Source organism: Homalodisca vitripennis, chromosome 3, assembly GCF_021130785.1.
Source record: "Homalodisca vitripennis isolate AUS2020 chromosome 3, UT_GWSS_2.1, whole genome shotgun sequence".
In the NCBI taxonomy this organism is placed as follows: Eukaryota; Metazoa; Arthropoda; class Insecta; order Hemiptera; family Cicadellidae; genus Homalodisca; species Homalodisca vitripennis.
Window position 1 is genome coordinate 25,201,224 of NC_060209.1, and position 9,733 is coordinate 25,210,956.

A 9,733-nucleotide genomic window follows, 5' to 3' on the forward strand; every position below is an offset into this window, starting at 1 on the left:
CTAATAAAACCACCCTAGTCACAATTTGGAAACTTTTTAGAAAAGCACGAACAAACTTTATATCATTCCAGAAAAACCTCTATTGTGATTAACACAAACAAATAAAAGCTGTATTCCAGGTAAATCTAACTTTAATAGAATAATTTACAGTAAATTCCTTCTGAACTTCCTTCTATTAATCACATTTCTGTGACTCGATAGTTTTAAAATCTTGTTTCCTTTATCAGACTCCTCGTTTGTCGGCAAATACTCTGAATCTGCATCTGAATCGTATACCAAGTCTGAATCACTGTCTTATGAACTATGCATATTTTCCTCAGTAACCTTAGATTGAAGTACATCTGCTTTTCTTTTAGGCCTATTACTCTCAGGTTTATGATTTACAGTGTATGTAAGTCACCTCCGTAGAGCTATTTTGCAAAGGTTGATTGCCCAATAAAAACTCACCTAAACTTATCCAGACTGTTTTCCATTGCCAACGTCCAACTTATTGGCACTCATTTTACTCACATTCCGTTTGTTTATGTTTTAATCAATTAACTTATTAGACACTTCATTGCGCCTAGCTAGTGCACTCATTAACCCAGAATGGTTAATTTTAGCAATAAACTAATAACTTTCCACGAATGAACTAAGTACACTGAACTAGGCTAGATAGAAGCAATCTTTCTTCTAGAGGTAAAACAACCTAAATGGGATTTAGATCATAATAAGACAACCTGGCTTGTTTCACTTCTTCTAATTAGAGATAAAAAGGAGTTGGGTTCAGCTTTTGGCTCTCAATTTTTTATTGCTGTAGATACATACATAGGTGGTTTGGCTCTTGTACATCTAAAATTCTGCTAGCATGTGGGTGGAAATCTCAATTTTAGCAAAAGTGGATTTGGATGGTTATACCAGGAACCCCTCAACATTTACATTTACCATATCCCGGAAACAATACACTAAATGTTATGTATGATACATTATGTACATTAACTGTGTGATGTGTTATTTCTTCCTCTACTAGTTCACTTCTTTGCAAGAGAATCCTTACTCGTTCACACGATGACAGGTATGGGTGGACCTGTGGCACTGGGTCGCGGCAGTGAAGGAGACCGGCTTATCCGGATAAGCCAGATGATCCGAACCACTAAGTGCGATGCGAATGTTACTGTCATGTCAGTAGTTAGCAAGTATATAACCTTAAATATATACATAACCAAATATAACCAAACATGCTGCTGAGCACAAAAAAAGATAAAATTAAAGAGTGTTATGAGCTTAAAGGAATTAGTAAGGTCTTCCCTTGTGCTGAAGAAAATTTAAATAGATTAAAATTAAAAGCCCATCAGTTACTTCTATAATCTAAATACCCAAATGATTTAAATTTAAGATAAAATTAACTTTTCAAAATTTTCTTCTGTGCCATTAATGATATAACAGCTGGGTCTTTGAATGTTTTAGTTGCGTATTTACATTTTTGGTTATATTCTTCCTATTTGTTGTGTTTCTTGTTGTTCTTTTTTTTTTTTTTTTTTTTTTTTTTTCAAAAGCTTTATTTCTGGTTCAATTACTACAAGTAAATAATTAATACACAGAAGTTTGAATCATAGAGAACAGAAGAACATAGAAATATTAACATTTAGTGGGTTTGCTCCAATGGAGACACCCTATAACATAATACAGTTAACAGAAAATAAACAATATAAAAATTAGTACTTGACAAACAATGTAAGGAAAAAAAAAAAAAAAAAAAAAAAAAAAAAAAAAAAAAAAAAAAAAAAATAAAAAAAAAAAATAGTTTGAAAGTGAGAAGTTTCAAAATTATAATAAAATGTCTTGAACAAGACGTGCTTTCAGTCTTCTGTTGACAGTTCTTTGGCCAATGTTAAAAATGGACAGCACCTGTTGATTGGTCCAGAGTTTCTAGAAATGTAGCACTTAGTTTTTCGGATGTAGTCACAGATGGTCGGAATTTCTAATTCATTATGAATCTGTCGGTTTCTAACAAACCATGGAGAATTTGTTGCTATTCTCAAAAACTTGTTTTGGAATACTTGAAGTTTGTTCATTTTTTGATTTATGGAGGCAAGGACCCCAAACTGGACAAGCATAAGTTAAGAGGGGTACCTTGAATATTCCTTGGTAGATTAAAAGAGCGCATTTAAGTTTAAGAGATGATCTTCTTTATTGATAATTGGGTACATTTGTGCCAATCTTGTGTTTGCTTGATTTAATTTTGAATTTATGTGCTGTTTATAAGTAAGTTTAGAGTCTAATAAGACACCCCAATATTTAACAGTTCTGTCATTTTCATTCCATGGTATGATGTTATCTTGAATTTCTATATTCCTTAAGGGATTGAATTTTCTTAGCGAAAATATTTTCGCTTCACATTTTAGAGGGTTAAGTGCGATTTTCCAATTAACGAACCAATCCAACAGTAGGTCTGTATCAGTCTGAAGCATGTCACTGCTGTGTCAATGTCTTGATGTTGGGAAATCAAGGCAGTGTCATCAGCGAAAAGAGCAAGCGTAGAATGAGCTGGAATGGGTAGGTCATGCCATGAACATATTAAACAGGATAGGTCCTAAAATTGAGCCTTGTGGCACACCAGCCCGGATCTGTCGAACAGTGGAATGAGTAGAATTTATTTTTACTGAAAAAGTCCGGTTTTCTAAAAAATGATTCGATGATGTTTTGCAAGTAATTTGGAAGTCCAGTTTGAAATAGCTTATACAGAAGGCCTTTGTGCATACTTTGTCAAAGGCTGAGCAACATCCAGAAACAAAGCAGCAGCAGAGTGTCTTTTATTTTCAAACCCTTGCACTATTGTTTGTGTTAACCTCGCAAGTTGCTGCGTAGTAGAATGTTTTGCCCTAAAAACCGAATTGGTGGGGAGGAATACATTGAGCATCTTCAATGAATCTGCATAGTCTCTTCTGTATTAGCTTTTCAAATACTTTTGCCAGAGTGGGTAGTAGGCTGATGGGTCTGTAACTAGAGGGATTTCTAACAGGCTTACCGGGCTTGTGGATAACAATAACTTCAGCATGTTTCCATGATTTAGGAAAGTAACCAACGTGTAGGCATGCATTAAATAAAGTTTTTAATAGCTGATGGGCTGTTGGCGGAGAGTTCCTTTTAATATTAAGTTTGTTATCAAGTCATACCCAGGAGCTTTCCTCAACGGTAGGTATTGGATAACATTTCTAATTTCAGATGTTGAGATATACTGAGTGGGAAGCTCAGCAGATAAGATTGTGCTATTTAAAAACCTGTTGACTTCATCTTCAGTTTGCAAATTAACAGTTAGGGTTAGGGGAAAAAGCAATTTTCAAAATAATTCGCAAAAACCTCACATTTTTCAGAGTCACTCTGGTACGTCTCCTGGCCTTGTTGAAGGGGAGGGATCGTAGAAGGCGTTCTGAGAATTCTTTTGGTTGCCAGCCACATTGAACTATCGCCTGGGTTTATTTCACTCAAATATTTCTGATAGTCATTAATTTTGAAAATATCTAATTCTGATTTTATTTTCCTGATGAGCCTGTTAAGCTGCATGCGATCTTCTGGATGCCTGTGTCTCTGCCACCGTCTCCTAAAAACATGTTTTTCTTTAATTAAATTAAGAATTCTTTGCGGAGGGCGATTAGGACAAAACCATGGTTTGTGATTGTTTTGCGACTGCTTTTTTACCGAATTTTTAATCAGCTCAGTGAATTGTAGTACACAGTTGTCAATATCTTCGAGAAAGACTGTAAACAATTCGGCAAGATAATATTAGTTTCTAATTCGTTATGAAATACAGCCCAGTCAACTTTACCATTTATTAGTTTCAATGGAGGATTGGTAAAATCGGGTTTAATTGAAAAAGTTACAATTACTGGTAAGTGGTCAGACGTTAACTCGCATAAGGTTTGCTGTACTATCGGTTCATTGAAATTATTAAACAAAAACAATATCTAATATGTCAGGTTGCTGGTTTCTCTGCCACGGATAAAATGTTGGTTCTACAGGAGCAGATATATTAATAGTTGTACGCCATCAAGTAGTCATTCAATTTATTTACCCTTTGGGTTATTAGTGCGACATCACCATAAAGTGTTTTTACTGTTTAGATCTCCCATTAAAATAGTAGGACTATTATTATAGAGAATCCTATTAAAATCTTCATCAACAAAACGTTTGTTAGGAGGTAAGTATGCTGATACTAATGAAAAGTTGAGTCCATTTTGTAAAATTATTTTTATGGAAACAGCTTCTAAACTTTGTAACTGGGGAGCAAGAAATTCGTGGTGTTTTATGTTTCTTTTGATCAAAATTGCGGACACCCCCAGAGGCATGAGGAGGCCACTCGGTCCTGTCTGTAAATAGAATAGCCACTTATTTTAAATTTATCATTGGGCAGGAAGTGAGTTTCAGTGACACATGCAACGTCTATATTATGTCTTACTAGGAAATCTGTAAAGAGATGTTTTTTGTCTTTCAAGCCATTGGCATTCCAATTGAGAACAATTAAGTTTTTAAAGAGAGTTGGGGCCTGATTGTTAGTCACGGGCATTTTTAAAAGAAAGAAGCAATAACCTGCTGAATAACCTTTTTCAACTGGGGTATGAGTATTTTTACTACATTGCTTATTATTTCATCAAGACCTGAGATGTTACCTGCTTCCAGAGATTGTGGATCCTCTACGGAGTTTGCAGTTGAAGGAATGTACGACGGATGAGCCACCTCAGCATAGCTGGGGGAGTTCATATTTCAATGGAGATCGAGGTGGAGATTGATTTTGGTTGAGTTTTCCCTAGGTTCGTTGAGTTTTCGGGGTCGTGTCGTTGTAACTTGTGGACGAGATTCTTGGTCGTTCCCTACGGAGGATTTCTTGCGACCGGTCAATTTCTGCTTGATGCCTGGTAGTATTTACACCTCCTGTAATTTGAAGTATGTTCCTCGCCGCAGTTAACACACACTGGTTTGGTTTCTTTACTGACGGGCAGTCTGAATAGAGATGGGATCCCGAGCACCGCACACAGCGAGGGTCCAGTTTGCAGAAGTTTTTTGTGTGACCAAAGTCTTGGCATCTCAGACACTGTAGGGATGTTTTTTGACTTCCTTTTAATTTCCACTTTAACTATGGCGTGAAACAATTGTTCAAGGTTCATAATATCACGACCACTTTCCGAATTCTCCAGCTCTACAAAACAGAGTGGCATTGGACTTTTGTTTTTGTTGAACAATCTTGATACTTTAATGGTCGGGTAACCCATGTCACATAACTCTTGATTGATTTCTTCGTCAGTTAGAGAGTAGGGAACATTACGAATGATCACTTCAAGGTTTTTGTCCTGGGAAGGTTTAAACGTGAAAAAACTTTACTTGATTTGTTTCATAAAAGTTAGTTAGTTTCCTGTAGTCATTTATTTCTGTTAGGTTTATCTTGATCGATTTAGCTTTGATTTCAGTTGTGAAACTTGATATTACATTACACTTAATATCCTTTTATTATTTCTTGGTGGTTATTTACGTCACGCAAAAATATTGGTGGGATCTTAGATCGTGATTTATTTTTCTTTATATCATCAGGAGATCCTTGTTCCATTTCATGTCCTTGTTGTGAGGAAGGAAGACAGTAGCTATGATCTGCAACATTGGTATGGGTTGGTTCAAGTATCTTGAATTGGTTTTTTGAATGAATCTCACTCACATCGAGGTAGTACTTCTTAGGAGGTGGAGAAGCATTTGCAGTTTTAGTAATATGTCGCTTTTTTGGATTCACGAAGTCGTTGTTGTTATCGGGGAAGAGGAACAGTTAGCATTTCATTCATGTCTAACGTCGAACTTTGTCCGAGCGGGAACAATTCATTAGCCTGGCTGGCTGTCATAGCGGTAGGAGTAGGTTTAAAAACATTTTAGGTTAAGCCTTTGTTTACAATATTTGAATTGAACATCAAATTTCTTGTGTGAACGAATCTTGTGAATTAATCAAACAAATACAATCTAAACACGGTAAAAAGTTAAAAACAATAATTAAAAACACTTAAATAAAACTTTTGAACAAACAATTCGAAGAAAATAGCGGACTAGAAAACACTAGGTAAAACTGTTTTGTCAGTCGTTGTTCTTTTGATATTTGTATTTTGCTTCCTGAAGATGCGGGCATCAAATCCCACGAAATATAGCAGATTTATATCTTCGTTTTTCATTTAAATAAGTGAAATACTATATATATATATATATATATATATATATATATATATATATATATATATATATATAAAATTAGTCACCTGGTCACATAAGACTAAGTAGCTTTCAAATAATAGTAATAAATAACCTTGTGTACTTGCTATACTAAAGGAATACTACGAAATAGTATTTAGGTTATGATATTTTTTCAAGAACGAGATGTTCACATACATAAGGTAGTTTATATTTTTTTGTTTCGTTATTTTAAAATAAGACAATGAAAGCGAAAGTGAAAAATGTAATTTTATCTATTATATAAATCTTTAAATAGGCCACATTAAGTCATTAGAGTTTATTTACAGTTATTTTATAACGTAACATTTCACAGCAATTGATGATAAAGCAGCGCTTTCTAACGGTACTAACGGGGGCAGCTCTTTTACTCTACGAATCGTTGTCTCAACGACCCTATTTTTATATTTGGCAATATTAGTGTTGGGTCTTTTACACTACTAATCGTTGACTCAACGACCCTTTCTGAAAAAATAACAAATAAAAGAGGGTCTTTTACTCTAAGAAGCGTTGTGACAACGACCCGATTTACAAAGAAAACTAAAATTTCAATCAAAAGGTTCTTTGTCACAACGACCCCATATGCAGAATATAAGGATAGAACTACAAATGGGTTCGTTGACACAACGACACCTTTTTTTCCATATTTTTTATCTAATTCATTAAATTGGGCCGTTTACACTACGGATCTTTGTATCATCGGCCCAAATATAAATTAAAAGTTGAAAAGTAGAAAAAGGTTCGTAGAATCAACAACCTAGTTTCAGAATAAGTTGAAATATATGCATGAAGGGGTCGTTGGACGCAAAGACCCTATAATGCATCTAACCTCAAAATAAGACATTCTAGGGCGTTTACTCAACTGATCGTTGTCTCAACGCCCCTCCGTCCCAAACAAGCAATTTAAAAACGAAACAGGGTCAATCAGTCAACTTCTGGCCCGGTAGGCATGAAGGCGCTGCGTCTGTGCCGAGTTTAGTCCTAAAATCTGGTATAAGGGTACCTAAATACTTTGTATAAGTATTATATGTAAATATTTTGTTTATTATACGTGTATATTATTGAACTAGATTTAAAGTCTGGTAACAGTTGTATTTATAAAATATAAGAAATATTATTTTAAGACATACATTTCTGGTTATGATTCCCATTTCTTGCTTATGTATTCAAAATATATTTCAATTATGTACATAAACTGAAATTAATGTAACTGTCATTCATATTTCTACTTCTGTCGGAAACAAGTTGAGGTTTCTAATTATTATTAAATGGTTAATCAAACCACGTTACCCAACGTTCAAATTAAAGTTATAATGAAAACACTAATACTAGATTTTGACAACTAAAGCTCCAAACATGCACTATGAGGAATTCGATTGAGAGTGCCGAAGCCACTCATCTAAGAAAGACGAAAAATGTAATTTCTGTATGTCTGTATGACCACACAATATATCGAAAACGAATTGACTTAAATATGGTTATTGATTTATAGCGATTACTTTTAAATTGCTATTGCGGTTAACCGTACAGTGACGGGAAAAATCGCTGAAGAAATAAATTTGTAAGCAAACTGTGTACAGTCATGTGAAATTTTTTAGATGTGCCATGGTAACAACAAGTACCCTATCCATCCGCATGATATTTCTAAAAATATATTTTTTGTATGCTTTAAATTTTATATGAATCTTCATTTATACATAGACAAGAAGGAGCTCCATTTCGGCGCATGTATACTCATGCTTTTCGGCTGAGCGTCATTGTATCCTGTCATTTAGTTGTATCCTGACTGGCACACTGATTTCTGTATGTCAGGGGGATGTAAAAATTTCTTTCTGTATGTTATCTGGCTGTCAGTCATGTCACCAACGACCAGAATATCAATAATTGTTAAAGACATTTTATTCAATACCACATCGACACACAACACAACATTACAAAATGCAATCGCAAGCACTGCCAACGTACGCTCAGCTGTCCATCAATGCTCAGCTGTTTATATTTCACATTTCAACACTACGTTTGGGATGTTATCCTTAAAATAACGAACCCACGTCAACTTAGACCTATTTATTGTAGGTGTTTGTTTTATTTCTATCAGCATAGAATTTTCAGAGTTTGATATAGAGGGTGACTGTTTTGATGATGAGATCGTTTGAGATCATATAGTGATGTTGTAAACCTATTCAGTGATGAGTTTCCAGACCGCATCATTCCTATTACAAAGTGTGAAGTGGCGAGGATAGTACACCGCTTGAATGAGGCACATGGTGTTTAAAAACTGGCCAAGTTCAGATAGGCTCCCCACAATTCATGAAGTTTTAAAAGATTAGATGTAATGCAATATTACGTAGAAAATCCCCATTTATCTTTTGGGAACAGCATAATGTTGCAAAAAACAAATCCTCGTCGGGAATAAAAAAAACCTTTTAAAGTTCAATTATTACAAGAGCTTGACTTTGAAGATGACTTTGATCGTGAGTGAGTTTTGTTGCAAATATGATGAATAAACTAGACACGGAACCGGGAACTACTAAACAGAATATTGTTTAGTGATGAGGCCACATTCATAAGCAATCGTACTGTAAATAGGCATAACTTTCGGTATTGGTCCGATGTAAATCCACATTGGTATATTGAAGCTCATACATAATATAATATCCGTAAAAATGTTGTATTTTGGCAGGAATAATCAAATTAACACCACGTTAGTTGAAACGTTCATAATTGATGGAAATTTAAACACTGAAAATATTTAGAAATGCTTGTCAATCAGACTATGCCTGCACATGTTTGGACAGGAGACCCGGCAACATTTGGTTACAAACAAGATGGTGCACCTCCACATTATGGCCGGAATGTGCGACAATATTTTGACAATACTTTCCGAAGAAGGTGGATAGGTCGAAGGGGAACTGTGGAATGGCCAGCAAGATCTCCTAACTTCAAATCCTCTAGACTATTTCTTCTGGGACCACTTGAAAAATTTAGACTACCAAACGAAGCCAAATGTATATTCTGTAATGAACAAGTGGTACATAGTAGCTGTATAATCGTTATAAGTACTGACATGCCTACCAGACTATATAAAATTTTGGTTGTAATGGTACTGCCATTTAATTATGGGTACTAATTCTAAAAAATATGGATCATCTGTCAGGAATTTTTCTCTTAAGTCGATGTATTATTGTCATGTTATTTACAATATTGTTTGCGAATGATAACAGAGTCTATTTTGAAAAGTATAACGGATTACTTGTTAGTATTAAATTAATGTGTACCTCTGTTTAATACATACTTTCCAAACTGCAGACATAAGCATTTTCACAAACTAGCCATTAGCATGAGCTTTTTTTTATAAACAAACACTTGTTATTTTCGATTAAATATTGAAATAAAAATAATTTATATGTACTATCTGACAATAATTAGTTTATATAGTTATTAACAGTAAAATTTTTAAGAAAGGAAAAGTTATTTGTTTAAAACGCCTTTAACA